This window comes from Ochotona princeps, chromosome 4 (assembly GCF_030435755.1).
Source record: "Ochotona princeps isolate mOchPri1 chromosome 4, mOchPri1.hap1, whole genome shotgun sequence".
NCBI classification, from domain to species: Eukaryota; Metazoa; Chordata; class Mammalia; order Lagomorpha; family Ochotonidae; genus Ochotona; species Ochotona princeps.
In genome coordinates this window covers 49,942,382-49,966,030 of record NC_080835.1, presented here as the reverse complement: position 1 = coordinate 49,966,030, position 23,649 = coordinate 49,942,382, and the positions used below count along the sequence as shown (strand labels likewise).

At 43.5% G+C, this 23,649-nt stretch overlaps 1 long non-coding RNA gene, 1 other non-coding gene and 1 pseudogene across 2 annotated transcripts; 1 reads left to right on the top strand and 2 right to left on the bottom strand.

Annotated features, from left to right (window-relative positions):
* Window positions 1–365: 365 nt before the first annotated feature.
* LOC118759637 (small nucleolar RNA ACA64) lies at window positions 366–490 on the bottom strand. Its single transcript, XR_004996322.2, has one exon. It is a non-coding gene; the product is annotated as a small nucleolar RNA ACA64 (small nucleolar RNA).
* A 2,198-nt stretch (window positions 491–2,688) lies between these two features.
* On the top strand, window positions 2,689–9,499 carry LOC131480203 (uncharacterized). The gene is made up of 3 exons (XR_009245328.1): window positions 2,689–2,809; window positions 2,919–3,043; window positions 9,400–9,499. It is a non-coding gene; the product is annotated as an uncharacterized LOC131480203 (long non-coding RNA).
* Window positions 9,500–11,546: 2,047 nt separating this feature from the next.
* On the bottom strand, window positions 11,547–13,121 carry LOC105942093 (large ribosomal subunit protein uL23-like; annotated as a pseudogene).
* Window positions 13,122–23,649: the final 10,528 nt, after the last annotated feature.

Genomic DNA, 23,649 nt, shown 5'->3' with positions numbered 1-23,649 from the left:
GAGTCAGCAAATTGAGCTCACCTAAAAGAGCGAGCAGCACTGAAGCCCATGAAACACATGTAGCATCTCCCCCTGCTACGAAGAGCAACACTTAATGAGTGAACTTCAGAGTCACAATATGCTCACCTTGGAATTCTTCATGGTGGAAAACTTTATTATCAACTTCTAACCCATACCCCGCCCCCCAAGCAAGGAACAGGGTTCCACCTTTCCTCGTTTGTCTATCTGCCTTGCTTACACTGACTTGACTTTCCCTTCATAGGATGTGGGGGACACCCCGGCATCTCTCAACGCTCTCCCCAGAATCCTGCAGAGAGATGCAGTGTAGAGGGAAGGAGTGAGAGAGGCACAGGTGCGTGAATGGCATCTGTAATGGCCTGGGTTTCATCCCCCACGCCAGGCAATGGGGGGTAAGCTGAAGCCCGAGGTGACTGTGGATATCAAATCTCACCCACAGTCATGGACACAGCCATGACGATTTTCAGCTATGCTGTTTCACCTTAGAGGTTTTTTGCGGGGGGGGGAGGGTTAAGATTTATTTATTTTTATTAGATAAGCAGATCCACAGAGAAAAGAAAGACAAATCTTCCATCCACTGGTTCACTCCACAAATGACTGCAACAATCGGATTGAGGCAATGTGATCCAAAGCCAGGAGTCAGGAGCTTCTTCTGGGGCACCCACATGGAATTCTTGGAATTCTTACACACTCTGTATTGTGGGTCAAGGAAGCTACATGCTTTGAATAAGGTTGAAAAGAATTTCAGTAATTGTAGCTCAGTTATACAATCCAATCATATCCACCCAAAGAAACAAAAGAGTGACAGCTTTCCTGTCCGTTGTAAGGGTTCAGTGTGACACTGCTATAACAAAAGACAGATTAACAACAGAAAGGCAGAACAGATTCATTTAATTAGAATTTTATATGCCCTAGTAGACTTCAAAATTGACACTAAAATTTAGTCTATTTCAGGTTTAGACATGATGAAGGACAGTCATGTAGAAATGCAGTTGGCAAAAGGGTATGGCCCAGTGCTAACAGACTGAGCGACAAAACCCAGCCAGTCCAATCCAGATCTCTGGGACCTCTCTGTGCAGCTCTCCCTCCCCCGGGTAAGGGGCGCAACTTCTCTGAAACGAGGATCTTCAAGGCAGAAGGGAAAGAGAATGACCGTTTAGATGTTATACTTGTTTAGCAGGGAGAGGGATTCTAATCTCCATAACTTACCTTGGAGAAGGGAACTCCGTTTTCCCCACATTGCTGGAGAGGAAGAAAGGCAAGAGAGAGACAGAAGGATAGGAGAAAGCCAAGAGGACATTGCTCTGAGATCTTGCCATCCCTCTGAGTTCAAAATACTCAATATGTCAAAAACCTAACTTTGAAACATCATTTTCTGAGTCCAGATGTACCCATTGGGCCTTCTAAATTGGGAGGCAGATGAGACTTGAAGTCTCTGTAATTTCTACCTTTCCCACCAAGATGGTGATAAGGAGATAACTCCTGTAAGGAAAATAAAGAAAAAGTATTAAGGATTAAATTTTTCAGTTTGATTTTATTTGAGAGGCAGAGAGAGACTAGGCTCCCATCTGTTGGGTTGCTTTCCAAATGCCTGCACATGCTTGGACTGGGCCAGACTGAAGCTGGAAGCGGGGCGCTCAATCATGCCTCCCAAGTGGGAGCCAGGGGCCCAGGTTCTTACCTCATCCCTGCTGCTTCCCAATAGCTGCAATAGTGAGAAACTGGAGTCAGGAGCTAGAGCCAAGAATGGAAGCCAGGCGGCCCAGTATGTGATGCCAACATCGTAGCTGCTAAGCCAAATGTCCAACCTGAGGATATTTAACTAAAGGCAATGCTCTTAGCAGCTGAAAATTATACTGCTTTTCAAAGACAATTGCTGCCTTGTTGCTGGATACAAGTAGAAAGATTCTCTAGAGATTTTTGGACTGTTTACACGTTGGAACTCATTGTCTCATAAATAGTCTAACAGTCTGTGATTATTAATGGGGAAAAAATCTGAAAAACAATGAGACATCTATGTGTATTGATGGTACAAGAAACATCCCTGACCTGACTCTCACTTTCAGCTTCCCAAAAACTGAGGCATCCTTCAAAAACTTAACCTTTGAATCAAAATTAACAGCCTGAGGCACAGACAGAGCAGCAGTTAAACAGGGACTGGGCCTCAGCGGCCAGACACAACCTTCCACCCTTTGTCACAGATATCCTGTCTACGGAAGGGACAAGGCCAGTTCACACAATGAGGGAGCTCTGTGCCACCAACAATTAACATAACTGTAAATTAGAAGCAAGAGGAAATAACAAGTTGTCCTGATTCCAGAAGTCAAAATATCCAAAGTGATGGTATATTATGTGTATCTAGTCTATTATGACCAAGAGGTCTGGACATCTCTTTTTATGGCAACAGTTAGGACAAGTAGCCATTATCTTATTTCACGTTTAAATGGATTGACTAAGGCACCGCCCAAAAGATATATGCAAGTTCTCATCCATGTCTGTGAGCATGACTTCTCTTGAAAAAAAAAAGGGGGGGTCTTGCAGATGCAGTTACGGCTCTTGAGATGACATTATCCTAAATTTAGGATGGGCCCTAAATCCAATAGCTCGTGCCTTTATAAGAAGAAAAGAAGACACAGAGGCACAGAGAGGAAGCCGAAGTAAAAACAGAGACAGAGATTGGAGGAAAGCCACAAGCTGGGAGAAAGAGGCCTGTCATGCATTCCCCCGCACGGCCTTCCAAAGACAGGTGGCTCTGCCAACTCTGTTATTGGTACCTGTGCTCTCCAGCACTGTAAAGGAATATATTTCTGTTGCTTTAAGCCTCTAAACTTGTGGTAATGTGTTCAGCTGATGCCCAGAGCAGGTCAAAATTCTTAATTGTGACTCATTTCTATTTAAAGACCTTAAAGCTCCAGATGTTCTCCACAGTCGTCTTTCTGGTGTTCAGGCACGTTCCAGGGAGAGCTGCAATCGCCAGCCACACTGGACTAGTCTAGATGCTTCTGCAAGGGCAACGCCTGAGCAGGTGAGTCAGAGAGTTCCCAAAGATCACTTGTGCTTCATTTCAATACTGAGATCTCTGCCCCAGGAGGAGCTTACATCTTATTACCATTATTTGCAGCCTATGGTGGAACACATTTCTGAATTCTGCCTGCAAACACATATACCCACCTCTCCACATAATGTCGAGACCTTGCGCTTTCATCTTTTTATTTCTCTATAAAAAAAAAAAAAAAGAAAAAGGGACCTGCTATGGGTTGAGTAGGATTTGTCTCCCTAAACCTCACAGGACTGTCTAAACTCTGATGTTTAATGGATTTAGAATTACCAATTGATCTATCAATGGCATCTGAGAGTTGGGGTCGATGGGATGTCTTTGGATTAATGGGGGCATGCCTGTAGAGGGTGATTTTCAGGAGAGGTTTGCCTATTGGGATTCAAGTTCAGCCTAGATTCTGTCTCCCTTCCTGGCTCATTATACAACCATGACTCCAGACAGAAAGCTGATATCAAGTATTTCAGTTATGGTAATAAATGGCACACTGATAAAACACCAATTTTCCCTGTTCATGAAGTTGTGACTTTGTAAATTATTTCTTGTGGTCTCTATTTTCTATAAATAAATTAATTTGCATGACAACCCCTTCTGGTGATTCCTTAGAAATGTGTTAACAGCAGACTGAGGAAACTAGTATGTGTATGGGCACCTAGGGCAAGGTTTAAGAGCAGAAAGGCTATTTAACAAGTAAATCAAGTCAGCTTGGTGGATAGTTTGTCCCGCACACACTGAGTGCCTCATCACACTGTGCATGAAGATGAACTTGAGGTTGGCAGGTGCCCAGAGTTTCAGAGGTTATTAATTACTGTTAATTCCTGTTAATTGATCAGGAATTAGGAGTTGGGCTCCTCCCCAAAACATGACATCTCAAAAGTCAAAAAATCTGCAAGCTGTTCCTAATAGACTCTGCTGCAATCCCCGCTGTAAGGAATTCAACAGGCTCTGGTCCCAGGAAGGCCTACTCCTAGGTGGAGTTTACATTCTTAAACCACTGAAAAGCTGCTAGCAAAAGCCCTGTAGGCCTCCTCCTTGGGCTAATATGGAATTCTCAGCTAAACCCTCGGATGCAGGGATATATTTTGTCACTCACATGATAAAGAACAGGATAGATCTTTGGAGAATGATATGGCCTACCTCTCCTAAGCAGCCCTCTCTGGCTCGGGAGATAGAATGTGGGATATGAAAACGGGCTCAGCCAAGGTGTCATGGGCAGCAATTGCAGGTGAGTGGTGACTTCAGGAAAACATCCACAGCTGTAGGACTGCGCTAGCCTTCATCTTGGCACAAGCCTCGCCCTGCGGATCTGGGACAAAGCTCAAGAAGGTCAAGTCAACATGAGTCACATGGCTTATATACCTGAAAAATAATTTGACTTTGAAGATTTAGCACTACGTTAGTTGGATGGTGCTTGCTTATGAAATTTTGTTGGAAAAAGTAGCTGTCATTTCTTCAGTATTCAAAGAACAGATAAGTTACTGATTAGTACAACTGAGAAAACTAGAGAAGTGAGCCTGAGAACAAAAAGCAGCACTAGTCCTCCCACTCCACGCTGCCTAGGACAACTGACTTGGTGTTACACAGAACAAATTACCTGATTGAATGTTTCTTTTTCTATTTTTGCTTGTTGGACTTTAGAAGCAGAATAGAGTGCAACTGAGAGCCAAGCCCGATGAGCTATATAGCCCATTCACTAACTCATCCATGGAGAAGCAAGTGAGAGCTTTGAAAGGTGTAAAAATATCTTAATTGGGGGCTTGGTAGCGTGGCCTAGTGGCCAAGGTCCTCGCCTTGATCCCATATAGCCGCTGGTTCTAATCCCGGCAGCTCCACTTCCTCTCCATCTCTCCTCCTCTCAGTATATCTGACTTAATAATAAAAATAAAATAAATCTTTAAAAATATATATCTTAATTGGTCTCCAAGCTTCCCATGAAATCCAAAGGTGAGAGTGATCTCTGCAGCTTGGAGAATGGTTCCTGAGACTGGTACCCCAGCCTTCTGGCATCCATCACAACCAGCTATATGATGTTCTCACAGTCATCCACTGAGTCCCCCAAAGGAAAAGTACTATGCAAAGTTGATCTAGCACCTGTTCTTTAACTTGTCCTTTTGTAGAAGCTATAATTTAATCAGGACATCTTGCTATGGTGAAGTTGGATAGGGAAATATTACTTGACATAGGTAGGACACAGATTGTAAGATACCTTTGCTTGTCACCAAGCTGCATCTAAGCCACATGATGAATGGGCTGCAGAGCCGTGAAAAAGACACTTCTGCCCCCACAGAATGCAGAGGACTGACTCAGAGCCTGGTTTAGGGGAAAGAAACCCAAAGCAGGAAAGCTAGTCTGGGGGTCTTGTCCACAGCAAAGTAGATTTAGTCAGAACTAATCGGCCTGGGAAGTTATTGCAGGAAGGGGAAAGGTTGTGTGGTGGACTGGAGCCATCCTATTGGTATGACCTAAAGATGGATTAAAGAAAAAAAAAGGAGGTGGGAGGAAGGGATAAATTTATTCATAGATGCTTCCACACTAAAAATTTTTGCAAGTTATTAAGAAGACTGTAGAGTTACATAGCTCCACCTAGAATGGAAAAATTCAGAGAGGCAAAAAAATGTAATGTCCACTTTGTGCTGTACTTACGAAGATTGCATTGTTGAAATGTGACTCAAGCAAGAAAAAATTAAATCTGTTCTTAGAACTTATTTTAGGATTTGAAGTTTCTGTAGGAAACCAGACTACAGTGCCCCATGGTGAAACCCAAAGGATCTAACAAGAAGAAAAAGAGAAGAATCATTTAGGTTCCAGAAAAAAGACAGGACAGGGTCTCTGCCTAAGACCTCTGGGGAAACCTGCAAGCCTTATTAGGTCATGTGACTGTGCTACTGCCACCTAGTGCCATCATCACAGTGTGAGGAATAAATAACTTTCTAAGGTTCATTTATTTATTTTGAAAGGCAGAGTTACAAAGAGAGGGAGAAACAGTGAGAGAGACAGACAGAGGTCTTCCATCCAGTGGTTCACTGCCCAGATGGCTGCAACAGCCAAAAGCCAGGAACTTCTTCCTGGTCTCCCACGTGAGTGGCAGGAACTTAAAGATAACATGTGACCATCAGCTACTTTCCTCAGACTATCAATAGGGAGTTGGATTGGAAGCACAGCAACCAGGACACGAACCAGCACCTATATGGGGTGTCGGTGTTGCAAGCAACGCTGACCCCAAAGATGAATAACTTCTTAATTCAGTACTGTCTACTCATGTGTGCAATTTTAAAGTTTCTAGTAATTGCATTTCTAAAAAACAAGAAACAATTAAAATTATTAGAACAATGTCTTATTTGACTCATTATATTCAATAGATCACCATATGAACTTATAATCATATAGAAAAGTACATTAATTAGGATACTTTGCATTCTTTTGAGTGGCTCTGTAAATATATCTTACATTTACAGAAAGTATCATTTCAGATACTGATTTCTCATTGGACATAATTAGTCCATATTTAGATTTCAATAATTTATAGTTGAAAGAGTACAATCACATACCCAAGTTGTTCCAAATTTACTTAAAAGTTTTCAGTAGCTGAACCAAGTATTTTTTAATTATACTTAAACTGATCAAAATTAAATATAATAGAGCGAGGAAATTTCACAGTCGATCTCTGCAGGGGTGTGAGCCTAAGGTTCCTTTATCTGATCGATGTTTTTGCTTTTCTGACAAATTTGGCTAAAAGCTGGCTTGTGAGGGAGTGGTGCTGTGCCTCTACAGCCAGTCTGCAATCTGCAGTGCCTACATCTCGTATGTGCACCGGTTTGTGTCCCAGCTGCTCACTTCCCATCCAGACACCTGCTGGTGCACCTGGGAAAGCAGTGAAGGATGACCCAAGACCTCGGGCTCCTGCACTCATGTGAGAGAGTCAGAGGAGCAGCCTAGCTTCCACCTGATTCAATTCCGGCTCTGCCATTTGGGAGAATGAATCAACGATCTCTCTCTGCGTGTGTGTGTGTGTGTGTGTGTGTGTGTAAATCTGCATTTCAAATACAAATAACTAAACCTAAAACAAATAAATAAACTGACTCATGCATAGAGTGACAGGAGGGAGTTCTGTATCATAAGCGAAGTCGAAACTGGATGTGTTTGTTTAAGGAGATGTATAGTAACTGTGTAATGGAGACTATCATATCCAGATGTGAGGATACAATGCAGTATGCATCTCTGCTTCCAGACCAAGGATAGACTCCCAATGAAACTGTTCACTATATCTTGACAATAGGATGCTGGACTCTCTGCCATTGTCCATGCCCGCAATGATGGACATATGACTGTGTATGAAGAATTATACTATAGTAATGATATAGGGGAACTCAATGAGGGAGAAGGGAATTGGGGAGAGAATAAGGGGAACTCCAGGACCTATGGAACTGTATCATAAAATGATAATAATTTTTTAAAAAGAAAAAACTGGAAGTGGTACCTCAAAGCTCTCAATTCCTTTAGGAAAGAGACAGTGCTCATCCAGCCAGCACTGGAGAGCCACACACACAGCACGCATTCCTGAAGGCAGGGGAGAACCAAGGTGAACGCACAGCCCCTCCTCACCAGTTAGCCAAGCAAATCACACAGGGCCTTCTGGGCCTCGTAGGTACTGAAGCTATCCTTTGATATGTACAGTTGATCTTCATTATATTCAGAGTCGTTATGTGCAAATCCATCTACCAACAGTTACTTGTCACTCCCAGTGCTCAGGGTGTTTTTGTGGCTGTTTGCAGGCATACACAAAGTGGCCCATGTTCCCATCGAGGATCAACAAGGCGTTGCTCTCTGCCTTCCTGCTTCAGCTCCTAGCCATAAGCAAGTGACTTGTTCATGGTCTGTCTAGGGTCCCATTTTCCACATCTTTCTGCTTTTTTCTCGTGATTTCATTGGTTTCAGTGACTCCTCCCCCCAAGCACAGTGCTAATGTGTGGTCTAGGGGCCTTAAATACAGGACTGTGTTGAGAAAACTCTTAGCTAGGTAGCCTCTTTTAGGTGTGGATTAGGCTACTGTCATCCATGAGTTCAATGTTAAGTAATCAGCATACGTTAGATAAGATTTTTTTTTTTTTTTTTGGATAATCAGATCTACGGAGAGGAGGAGAGACAGAGAGCAGAGAGGAAGATCTTCTGCCCAATGATTCATTCCCCAAGTGACCACCAATGGCTGGAGCTGAGCCAATCTAAAGCCAGGAGCCAGGAGCTTCTTCCAGGTCTCCCACATGGGTGCAGAGTCCCCAAGGCTTTGGGCCATCCTCGACTGCTTTCCCAGGCCACAAGCAGGGAGCTGGATGGGAAGTGGGCCACCAGGACTAGAACCGGCACCCGCATGGGATCTCAGCATATTCAAGGCAAGGACTTTAACTGTTATGCTATCACACAGCACCATAGATAAGATTTTTAAAGCAGAAATACACACACACACACACAAAAAAAATGTAGGCGTTGATTGGTTGAGGAAAATATGACAAGACGCTTGCAGAACCCTCAGCCTATATTTCTCCTGAAGGTAATGACTTCCTGTTCACTAAATCAGAATTTGCAACAGCTTTATATGACAAAATTCAGCAAGTAATGAGAATTGAACGTATTTTAAGTCTTAATGCAAATCCCATTTCATTCCACTGAAAATGCAGGTGTTAGTCGAGTCGTTCTTTGTCTCTCAAAAATCTGTTGGACCTTACTGACGCCACAGTCTCTGAAAACGCAAGTTCTCTCCAAATATTTTCTAATCAATTCCCATACTTTATTTAAAAAATTTTTACTGTCTTCCACTTTCTCCCACCAAAGCCCTGACAGGCAAGTATCCAGATGACTTCAAACAGAACCGGTTTTTGCTAGGCACAGTTTTAAAACTTCTGTGTGTACTAATTCAATCAATCCGCACAGTGACCTTCAGAGGTACAGTGAGGTAGTCATACCCTCTTCACAGTGAGGAGTCCAGGAAATGGAAGCTAAAGCACTTGCTGAAATCAGACTGCTGATAAATAACAGAGCTGAGAGCCAAACCCCGGCCTGCGCTTCTTAGACAAATAAACAGTGCTACCAAAAATATCACGGCGGCCAGAAGAGCCATTTGAATCCAGGGAAATTAGATTTGTTGGAAAAGAAGCACTAGCACATCATTCTTTGCATATAGCTTCTTTGTTTTTTGAGCTTCTTCTCACTTGCCACACGATAAAGGAATCATGAGGGTAAGACAGGGAGAGGGGCTTGCCCAGGAGCCACTGCTGTCAGTAGCAGAGGCAGGGATGAAAGCCAGTCCAAACTAAAGTTCCCCTCCATTTCAGCCATGAAGAAACTGAGGCCAGAAGCAGTTAAACCGGTCCCAACCGCACCTCTGTGGCCCTTAGCAAGGTGTTGATGCGAAGCAGGCGCTCAGCCGCTCTGACTTGACTTGTTATTTGATTCCTCAGACTACTTGAGGGAACCTGGGACCTGGACTGCACTAATGTAGATGGCGAGAGAATTTGCAGGCAGCAAATGAAAGTACAGAACATTCAGTTAAATTTGAGTTTCAGATAAACAGCAAACATTTTTTATTAAATACATCCCATACAACACACAAAAAAATGTTATCGACTGTATAAAATTAAATTTTAACTAGGCATCCTGTGTTTTGTCTGTCAACCCAATCCATGAGCTAGGCAGACATGTTAGGAAAACAAAAAGACAAATGGGGAAATGATGGAATACAGCGAGGAGAGGCACTCTGAATTCAAGGACCCATTTAGGGGTGACTTGTCCTTCTGGCTTGTCTGGCTTGTCCTTCACAACAACCTTGGGTGAGGGACAGGATGGCACCCACCTAGTTACACAGGACATCAGGGTGCCCATCAGCATACCTGGGGCTCAGTCCTAGCCGTGTCACTCCCTGCTTGTATTAACCCACATGTGCTAAGTTTATAAAACTTTTGTGTTACTCAAACATCTTCTACTTCACTTTTCTTGATAATACTGATCATATTGACCTCACACAACAAATTAGCAATACACTGATGTTTCCCATTCATATATTTTCTTTTGGCTGAAGTTTGTTCTTACTGGTACTGATCAAGAAGGAATATTATGCTTTGGTAAAAGTGAAATGATGTTTTAAAACTAATTTTTTTAGGGATGACTGTTTGGCCTGGCAGTTAAGATACCCATATCCCACATTGGAGTGCATGGGTTTGAGTCCAAGTCCCTCCTTCCAGTTCCGATTTCCTGCCATAGGAGGCAGCAGGTGTTGAAGGTTCAAGCAGTTGAGCACCTGCCACTCACATAGCAGACCCAGACTGAATTCCCAGCTCTTGGCTTTGGTTCCTGGCTTCAATTCTGGTCCAGCTTCTGCTATTGCAGGCATTTGAGAATGGGGAATCTCTCTCTGCCCCTATCTCTATGCTGCTTAAATAATTCTCTTTTTATTTAGATGATTTCTGAATTCTGGATGTCTTCCTTGTTTGTGCCTTACCAAAGACAAACAAACCCTGACCAGACATGGAGAACTGGCTGTGGATTCTGTCTCTGCCACTCATCACCTACTCCCCGGGGGCCCCGAAGTCAGTCACCCCAGAGAGGGCATGAGAGAAAAGAAAACTCATAGAAAGCTGACAAAGGATGAAAAGACGTTATCACTAAAGAGTGGAGAAATAGGACCTCGAAGAAGAGAGAGCCCCAAGAGGAGAGAAATGCTGTCTGGCAGTCTGAATAGCAGTTAAAAATAGTTCCAGGCCCCTGCACGATTGCCTAGTGGCTAAATACTTGCCTTGCAACTGCTGGGATCCCATATGTGCTCTAGCTCATATCCCAGCTGCTCCACTTCCCTTCCAGATCCCTGCTTGTGGTCTGGGAAAGTAGCAGAGGATGACCCATGGATCCTGTACCCATGTGGGGGATCTGGAAGAAGCTCCTGGCTCCTGGCTTTGGCTCAGCTCAGCCCCAGCCATGTGGCCATCTGGGGAGTAAGTCAGTGGACAGAAGGTATCTCTTTCTGTCTTTTTTATTCTCTGCAAATCCGCCATTCCAATAAAAATAAGTAAATCTTTTTACACAAATTGTTCTCAAAGCTGATCAGGGTGCCCTATAGCCTCAGCTACATGCCAGTACCTTTCTAGAACTCCCACCATGAAGTTTATGCAACACATCACGCCTGAACCCTCTCCAACAAGCACCCACAAGCACTCCAACAAGCTCCACCAAGGAGCACAATCCAGCCACCAGATGAAAACGCCGTGACCTCAACCCTATTTTCCTAAATTCATCCAATGGCTTTGTTGTTAAACCCTGTCCTAATTTTAAATTTTAATTAATGAAGTGTCATAAAATGTAAAGCACGACCCTTCAATCACACTAACCACATTTCAAGTACTTAACAGCCCATGTGGCAAGTGGCTTTCATACAGAACTGCAAGCCTCTTGCTAACACACCCACGAGCGAGTGTGCCGCCCAACCCTCCTAGTTACCAATGACAACATCACAGGCTGCTCTGAGAAATAAGACAAAGAGAGCTTCTGTTTAGGCTGAAAATTGTGTCTTGAGGAGAAATCATCCATATGAATGAAATTACAGAGCAGCTAATGGAGAAGTGATTTCTCCCAACAGTGCTGGGAGCAAACTGAAGTTGGTAGGAAAGAATACAGTAGAGATTCTGAAAAGGTCCCATGCTTTACAACAGACCTGGCACTCACAGAAGTATGCAGCTTCCCACACAGATCTCCATCACTGTGGAAATGCTGTTGTTATCAATTGTATCCTTCAAGGCAAGTATTATAGAAATGTCTGCTAAAGAGCCTGTACGTTGGCCTAGTGGCTAAAAGTCCTCGCCTTAAACACGCCTGGATCCCATGCAGGTGCCAGTTTGTGTCCCAGCAGCCCCACTTCCCATCCAGCTCCCTGCTTGTGGCCTGGGAAAGCAGTCGAGGACGGCCCAAAGCCTTGGGAAACTGCACCCACGTGGGAGACCTGGAAGAGGCTCCTGGCTCCTGGCTCCTGGCTCCTGGCTTCGAATCGGCTCAGCTCCAGTCGTTGCAGTCACTTGGGAAGTGAATCATCAGATGGAAGATCTTCCTCTCTGTCCTTCCTCTTCTCTGTATATCTGACTTTGCAGTAAAGAAATGTCTGCTAAAGTAGATTCCTTTGTCTGTATGGTGAAAATGTTTAAGATGTACCCTACAAGCCTATCCCATCCTAGAAAGGGGATGCGAAGGAGCTGAGATAGATGTAGGTGTTGAGTTTGGAGTATATAATTTATCTGAAGCTGTTTGACACATCAATTTTAGTTTCTGCAGAAAAAAGTCTTGAAGATGAAAGGGCCCAATGCGGATTTATTGATGCAGAAGAATAAAGTGTTTTGCTAGGTAAGATAAAACACCAACACGAAAGGAATCATGTTTGGAACAATCATAAGAAGTAAACATTTTAACAAGACTTGAGTCTGTGGGATGCAGCGGGTTAAGTTGCCAACTGTGATGCCCACATCCCATATGGATGCTGGTTTGAGTCCTGGCTACTCCACCTTTTTTCTAATGGTGAAAAATACATATTTAGAATTAGAAAGCTGGATGCACTTAAGATGATCCCAATTTTATTGGCGACATCCAGACAATCGTAATCAGGAGCCAGTCACACATACGCCTTCTTTTTCCATCAGGTCTGATCAGGGTATTGACTTGGGCCACATCAGTGTCACAGAGCTTCCTCACGGTTTATTTGATTTGCTGCTAGTCGGCCTTGACATCACAATGAACACAAGTGTGTTGTTGTCTTCTGATTTCTTCATAGCGGACTCTGTGCTCAGGGAGAACTTGATGATAGTGTAGCAATCAAGCTTGTTCCTCCTGGGGGTGTTCTTCCTGGGAGTTTGGGCTGCTGCTGCAGGCCCTGAGTCTTGGGCCACTGGAAGGTGGGTGACATGCAGGTATACATGTGGCTGTGGACATCGCTCATCACCGCCTTCTTGGCCTCCAGAGCCTTCGCTTTGGCTTCAGCTTTGGGAAAGGCAGAAGCTTTCTTCTTCACTTTCAGCGACATCTTAGTGAAAAAAAAAAAATGCTCCACTTCTGATCCAACTCCTTGCTAATGTGCCTGGGAAAGCGACAGAGAATGACCCAAATGCTTGTCCCCTGCATGCATGTGGGAGACACAACAGAGGTTCCTGTGTCCTGGTTTTAGACCAACCCAGTGACAGATGTTGTGGCTGTTTGGGAAAGTGACCCAGTGATGGAAGATTTCTTTCTCTTTCACTCAGAAGCATACCGCCTCTGTAATTCTGCCTTTCAAATAAGTAAATAAATCCTTTTTAAAAGAAAAAGAATAAGGGAAAAAAGACAAAAAAGTTAATCTACTGCTTACAATGTAGCTGGCAACCTTGAGAGAGAGGTTTATGAAAATCAATACTTGGAGTACAGGAAACGCAGTAAGCATACTGAGTTTGACCACAGGCCAAACTCAGAATATCAGAGCTTGATGGCTTAATTGATGTTCCTTGTTTTTTGCTGACACCAACACCCTTAGAAGAACATAAATAAGAATCAGTGCAAGAGAAGTCACCATGGTATTCATTATCAGACATACCCTCCTGGGGATCTCTGGCCACTGAGGATGAGAACTGATCCTCTGCCTTAGGAACCTCACAGATTTTATGTGAGGTTTTCACACCTGAAATAGTGGGGCCTGGCCTGAATCTAGACTAGATAGGATTTAAGCCCCAGTTACGATGCCCCAAGAGGCCACTGTCATAGTTTCTTAGCCAAAATGGAAAACAATCAGCGTAAGGGAAGCCTGAATTTCTCTATGTAGTAGTGCACTAACTGCAGGATCAGGACTTGAGGAGGCATGCAAACGACCGGTCCATGTGGTCTGTCCTCTCAGAAAGTCACCTGTGCTACTGACCGCTCTACTGAATCTTGTGTTCTCCAAGTCAAGGACTCCTTCCCTCAGTCCTTCCATCCATCTGGGATCATTAGCACCACAGCGATGGAAAGAAGATTTTATTTATTTTTTTTGAAAGTTTATCTATTTATTTTAATGAATAGCAGAGAGAAAGTGCAGTACAGAGAAAGAGATCTTTCATCCACTGCTCCCCCAGTGGACGCAATGGACTCAATGAACACACTGGCCGGAGCTGGAAACGGCCAAAGAGTCAGAGGCTTCATCCAGGTCTCCCACATGAATGGCAGCCATCCAAGCACATGTGCCATGTTCTGTGGCTTTTTTCAACAGGTAACTGGAGGGGGAATGGAGCAGTCAGGACCCAGGACAGCACTCCAATGGGATGTTGGCATAACAGTGAAGGGCTTTAAATGCTTTGCCTTAACAGTGGCCTCTAAGAAGGTTTTACATTTTGAAAGACACCCAGCGTGATAGTGTAGTGGTTAAAGTCCTCGCCTTGCACGCGTCAGGATCCCATATAGGCACCAGTTCTGATCCTGACAGCCCTGATTCCCATCCAGCTCCCTGCTTGTGGCCTGGGAAAGTAGTAGAGAATGGCCCTACAGTCCTGGGACCTGCACCCGCGTGGGAGACCCGGAAGAGGATCTGGACTCCAGGCTTCGGATCGGCGCAGTACCGGTCGTTGCGCTCACTTGGGGAGTGAATCATTGGACAGAAGATCTTCCTATCCACCTTTCCAATAAAAATAAATAAATAAATAAATCTTTAGGGGGAAAAAAAGAAAGACAAAGGGAGATTGAGAGGGTAAAAGGGAGAAAGGGTTAAGTCAGTTAAGAGTTGGTTAAAATCTCAGAAAGCAGATTTATTTACATATATGTATGCTATAAAAATGAACTAAATTTGCAGTCAAATAAAAATTTGGTGTCAATTGGATAAGAACTTGATGGCTCCATTTAAAAACTGAAACTTTAATCCACACCAGCTAGTTTCTTTACCAGATGAACTGGCTCAAGCTTTCACACCCCTTCTTAACCCTAGGTGAAGTGGCTTAGAATTGTGCTAAGGTTGTAATTAACCTTTGTGACCATCTCTGGCAGTTTAAGTCATGCCATGGATTCTCTCATATTTCATCCTCATTCCTCCAGACTTTCATTATGGTGGATCTCAGTCAAGCATCATTTCTTTTGCAAAGAACAGAAACTCATTCAAGCTAATTCAGTTTCACGAAACCGCTCTCCCAGCAATGGGAAAACCTTCACCATTCTGCATTATGCTGTGATGCTGGAGAGATTATCACACTCTTTTGAAGATCTACTGCTTGCAAACCTTCTTTCCCACGATCTGCTGCTATTCCAAACCATCATCATCTAGTTGCAAAGAATAGAAACTGTCTTGGTTAACTTAAGTGAAGATGGGTTGTTAGGAAAGAGTTGGCAGTTGGACAAGTCTCTGATGTAGACTATTGAAATAATTTTTTGAGTCTGGAACCCTTCCTGAATTAATAAAAGGGATGAGCCATTAAAAGATAATATAGCTTATTTATTATTTCAAAAGCTTCCCAGGCAAAGCAGGAAAGAAACCAGACCTGTTTTCTTCGCAATGATAGGGCCCACTAGCTCAGGGAAAACGCAAAATGTCCTGGTAATTGAGGAAATATATCCTTTCTCAGTATGAGTTTAGATTGTAATCTAAAAATTAACCTTTGTTCCTGGGAGAAGTACATGAGCCAATATAACAATTGTATTCATCCAATGAACTAATGTGATTCCTACTAACACTTGTAGGAATATTGAAGAAGATCTAACCAGGATGTCCACAACTAACCTCAGAGATCCTTCTAGCTCTGTCATCCTGCCCTAACCCTATATGCATAATTCTGCAAGAATTGATTGTTAATAGTCTTCATTTAAAACAAACATTATTTATTTTTATTGGAAAGTCAGAGTTACAGAAAAAGACAGAGAGGGAGATCTTCAATCTACTGGTTCACTTCCCAAATGGCTACAATGCCTAGAGCCGAGCAAGGCCAAAGGCAGGAGCCAGGAGCTTCTTCTGGGTCTCTCACGTGGGTGCAAGGGCTTGAGAACTCAGGTTGGGCTGTTGTCTGCTGATTTCCCAGGCCATAGACAGGGAGCTGTTTGAGTAGTTGAACAGTTAGACCTTGAACCAGTGCCCATATGAGATGTCCATGCTGCAGGCAGAGGCTTAGCCTGATATTTTTAACTGTTTGGGAACCCTATTTCCAATTGACACACTCAGATGTGGGGTACTGGGGTACAGTGAGAGTGATGAAATTGGAAATAGAGATACCAAAGAGAAATCTTGCTGTGAATAGGTATGGGATTTTCCCAGGGAAAATTGATGAAGTGTCAAAATGATGCAAATTTAAAAGAGGGGCTAACCAAGACCCTCGGAGCACGCCCCACATCAGGACCTGGGGTGGGTGGGAGGCTGGGTGGGGCTTCTCCCTTTATCTCCCCCTTTACCCCAGATACAGGGGGGAAAAAGGTGGAAATAATAGTCTCACCCACTTTCCTGTAGCCCTTGAACCTTTGTGCCCTAATTAACTATGTAAAGATTGCCAAAAATAAAGAAAAAAATGAAAAAAGGGGGGGCTCACAAAAAGAAATTTTGTCAAGTCTAAAATCCAGAGACTTTGTGCAAAATATAGAGGTCCCACCCTTTTGAGAAGTGAATAAAATTCCAAATTAGAGTGTGCTGTGCTTTCTCTTTGACATTGAACTGCCGCTCTAAAATTGTCTCAACTCCTCCATGAAGAAACCTGCTGATAACCATGTAGGTTATTGGTAATTTGGGGAAGACTGAACAGAGAGAAATGTAGAGGAAAGAAAGATGTGCCCTGAACAGCTCCTCATTTATTTCCTGAAGAGAACCATCAAATGGACGATAAGCTTGAGCAGCTAGTGGAGACAGGCCAAACTGGCAGTTTGGGGGTTATTCATGATGATAGCAGAACATTGCAGGGATAATCAAGGCAAAGAGAATGAAGCGTAAACTTTTCAACTTCCTGGAAGCTACAGGATACTGCTCTCTAAAGAGGAAATTGAAGAGACTAGATATTCAAAGTGCCAAGATGTCATCTCATTCAAAATTGTTCCTGTCCCAGATTCAAACACAAAGTTCCACCCAGTCTAATAAATTCACACCTGCCGAAGGTTCGCACATCCCTCTTTGCCACTTGAATTCTTTCACTTGAGTTTGGAGTCAAGCATAGTCTTTTCATCAATTTTCACAAAGAAATACATTCTGTACGTGGAATATTGGTCACAGGTAATATCTCGTCAATTTTACAGATCCTATTTCCCACACTCATCCTCTGCTTCTTCCCTTCCTCTCCATGGGAATCAGCAAATGCTTTTCCTTTTCAGTAGAGACATCTTGCCCGTACTCAGACCCCTAAGCCTCTAAGCTCCTATCTCGAATGAGCTTGTCATGAAAGTTCTTTCACAAGGCACCAGTACATTCTCTGCAGCATGTCTAATGATATAATTTCTTCCGTCTTGTAAACTTGGGCTCAAATGCTAATGGAACACAGAATCTAAGGACAAGCAAATTCTAGAAAACCAAAATAAGATGTGAGAGCCAGTCTTCTCCTAACTCTGAAGAGGTTCCTGATCTCTTCCCTCCACACCTCCTGTTTGCCTGCTCCTTTCTGCTTCCTCTGTAGCTGGGCTTTCTGTGGCTGCCTATCAGGAATGTGCATGGTGGAAAAGTGGCCATCCAATCCAGGAAAGTGACTACCATTAAGTGAAAACAGATGTTACGTCTTGGTTGAAATCTTGAGTGATGAGAAGGGAGTGCATCTAATTTATAACCTCAAATCAGATCTAATCAGCTGCTGCCTGGGATAAGGCAATAAGACAAATGTGGAAAGCATGGTCAACTCCTCCAGAATCTGTGGGCAGGGGAGACTGATGATTGTCTAACAAAAGTCATCTATCTGTTTTTAATAGTTGCGGGAGGATTTAGAGGCTACAGAGTCTTACATTCTGGTCTTCATCCTAAGCTCTGAGTCCATCGAGATACAAAGCAAAAAGCAAACAAGACATCGGTTTAACACCAAGATTATTGGTAAAGTTGATAGTTGTAAATGTGGCTGTATTACATATCAAATAAATTGCTTACTCTCATTGCTTCTTTCCCTTTTAGCTAAGGTCAAGTGTATGAATTTTTTGATTCTGAACCTTAGGATTAAGGAAAATAACCCACCTACCTACTCACACATTGCACAGGGAAACAATATCTGTCCTACCCCAAGACATATGGAGATGAACCAGAATTGATGGTGAGTTGATAATTGTTAAAGTAGGTTTTGGCTGTGTGGATTGTTTTACTATTACGCTATTATCTTTCCCTTTTAAGTGCTCTGCTTCCAACACTTTCAGGGGGTAAAATTCAATTATGCAATTATTTCTCTTCTCTCCTCTCTGAGAGAGAATCTGAAACATTCTAATCTTCTTCAAAGTACAGAAGTTTGCAATGGTAGGGGCAGCATTGTGACAGAGCAGGTAAAGTCACTGCTGCGTGCAATGGTAGGGGCAGCATTGTGACAGAGCAGGTAAAGTCACTGCTGCGTGCAATGGTAGGGGCAGCATTGTGACAGAGCAGGTAAAGTCACTGCTGCATGCAATACTGGCATTCCATCAACTCTCATCTCAGCTGCTCTACTTCTAACCCAGCTCTTTGCTTAGGGCCTGGGAAAAGCAGTGGAGAATGACTCAGACTGTAACATGTTGGGCCACTGCTCCTGGCTCTTGGCTCCTGGCTTTGACTTTGTCCAACCCTGGCCTTTCTCCTGAGGAGTGACCCAGAAAATGGAAAATCTCTCCTCTCTCTCAACTCAAACTCCAACTTATAAATAAATAAGTATCTTATCAAAAAAAAAAGTTTGTCACAGTACCACTTCAATTACCAGACTATTTTCATCACACTCTCAACTATTCAAAACTTGCTAAGTTCAATACCCCTACTGAGCTCCCAGCTGCTGGCATCTGAGTATATGCCAAACACATACCTGTTGTGTCAACCCCCTCCCCCGACTATGGTGTTCTGATATGTTGAGATGTGAACAAGGGGCACTTGGACCTCCTATTCTCCAAGTGACTACCATCACTGTTTACTGTGAAGCACTTGCTTAGGCCCTAGGGAGCTATCTCTACACTCTGCATTCTTTCACACTAGGTAATGACCGTACCAAATTCCTCAACTAAAGATGCTGTTGACATTTGGAAAGTTGGGCTTAGCTCAGCTCTGGCCATTGCAGCCATTTAGAAAGTGAAGTATTCGAAGAATCTCTCTCTCTCTTTCTCTCTCTCTCTCTCTCTCTCTCTCTCTCTCTCTCTCTCCTTCTTTCTCTGTAAATTCTCACACTATACTATACCTGTGTAGCCAGCACGTACTTGCTAGACACTGTGTAGCAGGCATCTGCAGAGGCCAGCATTCTTATTTCCAAATAAAAACTAGACGCCTATAAATTGCTTTTATTGCTCATAAGGTTAATACTGAATCAGATTATTTATATCACTAGACAACTTTCTATTTTAAAGAATTATTTTTATTTTTATTAGAAAAGTGGATTTACAGAGAGAAGAAGAGACAGAAAGATCTGTCTGCTGGCTCACTCACTGATGGCCACACAGCTGGAGCTGAGCTGATCCAAACCCAGCAGCCAGGAGCGTGCTGCAGGTCTCCCAAGCAGGTGCAGGATCCCAGTGTTTTCTCAGGGTCCACTACTGCTTTCCCAGACCATAAGCAGGAAGCTGGATGGGAAGTGGAGCAGCCAGAACATGAACTGGCACCCATACGGGATCCCAGCACTTCAAGGTGAGGATTTAGACACAGAACCATCATGCCAGACCCTAGTTAAATGAGGTAACAGTGACTCTCATTAGTGGAGAGCAGGTTACCACCATGGATTATATGGAAAGCCTAGGTCTCCTCAGCCCCCTTTGGAGGCTCCCACAGCAAGCTTGCCACTGTGCTCAGCCTGGTTGCCCAGGGAACAGTAGGAGCTGAAGAGAGATGGTCAATTATTCTTTGCAAACCATCCTGCAGCTAAGTAACAGAGGCCAGAATCAAACCACTGAGGGTGGAAGGGAAGCGCTTCTCTCCAGCAGTGGTCAAGGTCAAGCATGGACACCCTTTTGATTTTTCCACTTGTCTCAGGAGAAATGTGAAATGACCCAGTTCCATTTTCAATTTAGTAGAATAATTACTATGGCCTCTGAGTGGAAATATTCCTGATTTGAATAGTAAAAAAAAATCTTGGTGTCAGGAAACCAATATTTGGAAATGATTCTTAAAGTGTAATTATGAGTAATGACATTTCCATTTCCACCTCTTAATCCTTGAGCCTATGTACTCTAATTCTGGAAAAGTGTGTTGGAGATATACACTTCTCTCTCTCTCTCTTTCTCCCTCCCTCTCCCTCTCTCTCTTTCTCTCTCTCCCTCTCTCTTTCTTCCTCCCTCTCTCTTTCTTCCTCTATCTCTCCTCCCTTTCTCTCTCTCCTCCCTCACTCTCCCTCTCTCTATCCTCTTCTCTCTCTCTCTCTCTCTCTCTCTCTCTCTCTCTGTGTGTGTCTCCCTCTCTCTTTCTCTCTCTATCTCCTCTCCTCTCTCTCTCCTCCTCCTCCTCTCTCTCTCTCTCTCTGTCTATACCCAAATCTGGCTCTAGATACATATGATGTTGTTCTAAATGGAAATGCCTACGAACCTGGCAGAAAGCATTTAAATAATCATCAGCAAAGCAACTTGCCAAACTCACGAGAACTTGTTCACTATCTAGTGTCAAAGCTGAGCAATCATTTCTCTGTAATACCTTCTTGATGAAATCTATATTCGTATCTTATTCACAAGGACACTGTCAGAGTTCTTAAGATTAGAAACCCCAAATCCAGGTCTCGGCAAGGCAGGCTCCTTCCCAAGGCTCTGGAGAAACCCTTCTTTGCTTCTGATGGCTCCCAGCAGTCCTTGGCATTCCTCGGCTTGTGGCTGCATCACTTTACTTTCTGCTTATCTTCACGTGACCTTCTGTGTTTTGTCTCTGTGTGTCTCCAAATCCCAAAGCACATGCTCATTGGATTTATACAGTGTGACTTTATCTTTTTTTAAGATTTATTTTATTTTTATTGCAAAGCTAGATATACAGAGAAAAAGAGAGAGAAGATCTTCCATCCATTGATTCACCCCCTCAAGCAGCCCCAATGGCCAGAGCTGAACCGATCCAAAGCCAGGAACCAGGAGACTCTTCCAGGTCTCCCATGCAGATGCAGGGTCCCAAGGCTTTAAGCCATCCTTGACTGCTTTCCCAGGCCACAAGCAGGGAGCTGGATGGGAAGTGGAGCTGCCGGGTTTAGAACCAGCTCCTAAATGGGATCCCATCGCAAGCAAGTTGAGGACTTTAGCCACTAGGCTACCATGCAGGGTCCAGTGTGACTTTGTTTTAACCTGAATACATCTACAAGACCTTATTTCCAAATAAAGTCATCTTCACAGGTACAAGAATGAGACTTCAACATGTCTTAGTGGGAGAAGGCACAATTCAACCCACAATAGGTCTGATGAGAGCATGGAATTTAGTTCATTTTCTTGTTTATTTTTGCTATGAAGTGAATTTCGTGACAAGCCTGTGCTGCATTCCTCACAAGAACGCACACCTTTAAGATGTAATTTTTAAGTCCTTCCCATTGACGAGTAGACTCTGGCTCCTTGCGTACAAATGAACACAGGTGTGTGGCCTCCATAGACAATAGAAAACACCAGAAATGGGAACAGCCTACACTATACAATGAGAGAAACAGTACCCATCCTTTCACCTCACCTCAGCCATTAGCAACAAATCTCTAGACATGTGTAAATGAGACCATGATAGACTATGTAACTCCCAGCTTACCAATAAGATGACCAATAGACCCATGGATGGTGGTATGTGGTTCCTGTTGTGGTAAGCTACTAACTTTGGAATGATTCACCATGCAGCATTAGGTAACTGACAAAGGAAATAATTATGCATATGTGTATTTTGTTTATGTATATATGTGTGTGTGTTATTTCTATATAAATTTTATATAGCAATTATTACATAATTTTACATAAACATATATACAAATAATTCCTTGACAATATGTAAGGAACTCAGTAGGTTCACAGACAGTGCTGGCAGAAGCATGACAAATAGAGGAGAAATGTGCAAATCCAGGGTAAGTGTCTATTTCTCTGAGGACAGTTCTCTGTCACTTATGTAATGGAAAGTGTCTAAAACAACTCTAGCTGTTCCCAATAGCTGGCAGTTCCGCTTGAAATGTGGTTCTCTGACGTAGATGGGGAATTTGTCACTGTTAACTGGCAATTTGGGTGCTTGGCAGTGGAAGCAGTCAAATGATGGCCAGGAAGTTTATGAGGAAATTATATTATGTCAAACCTGGTTGACATCTCTGATCTCACCACCAGTTTATCTGTGAATCCATCATGCAATGACTGAAAATGTTGGGGAAGAAGACTTGATTAGGTTATCAGACTCTTGTGCACCCCACAAACATTTTCTTGGATCAAATTTTTCTCCAGCCATTGGCAGCTACCTCCATGCCTATGGAAGGTGTCAGCAGCTGGATTCAGTTTCACTTTTTTCCCAGGACACACTTCTATGTGCACAACCTCAAAGTGTAAAGCAGCAAACATCCCAGGGCAATTCTTGACCAATGGGAGATGAGGCCAGTAGACGCGTGGATGCACGGAGCTCTTTATGCCTGTTCTCAGAAGATCCTTGCAGACGGACCTCAGCTGCTCGCCACGATGATTAAGCCCACTATGTCAGCTGATCTCCCTCTTGCTTTGCCATTCTCTGGCCTTACACCTACTGTCTGGGATCACTTCTATAAAGCCACATACTCAAAAAGCACTTGACTCGGGCTCATGGTTGATGTGTGTGGTGCAGGGAGAGGAGGTGGGATTGAGGAGGGAGGAAGATGCTTAGGATAAGACAGCTAAGGGGCACAGACTGAGTCATTCTGCCCACCCAATAGCTAAGAATATCTTCTGCAAGGGGAAGCTTCTGGTAAACATTCATCAAACATGAATATATTTTGTCTCCAAGCTCATTCTGAGAGGTTTTCCATAAACCCTTCTCCAAGTCTTTCCAACTGATTTGCAATCCTGCCCTTTCCAGTCTCTGATCATCTGTAAAATGGACAGACACCACCCAGGAATCAGTGCCTATCTGTCCTAGGACATGTGTGCAAGATAGGCTTCCCTCCCTTCTATCTATGTGTGCTTAACTGTGGTCCGTGCAGAGCAACACGTGAGTCAATCATGTCCTCTCCTCTGACAACAGACCCTGGGTAGGACTTAACGGGATGTGGCATGAGTTCTCACTCACTTGAAGACTGCCTCATGTTCCATTACAAGAAACATTCAATCCCACTTATTTTTAAGTTTTGTGTATATATTTATTTGAAAGGCAGAACCACAGAGAGACAGAGGGAGAGAGGGAAGAAGTTGGAGAGAGTAAAAGAAAAATCTTCCACTCTCCAGCTGTCCTGAGCAGCTATGTGCAGGCCAGGCTGAACCCAGGCACAAGAAACACTGTCCAGGTCTCCCGCAGGGGGACAAGGGCTCGAGCATTTGAATCGTCCTCCATGGCCTTCCCA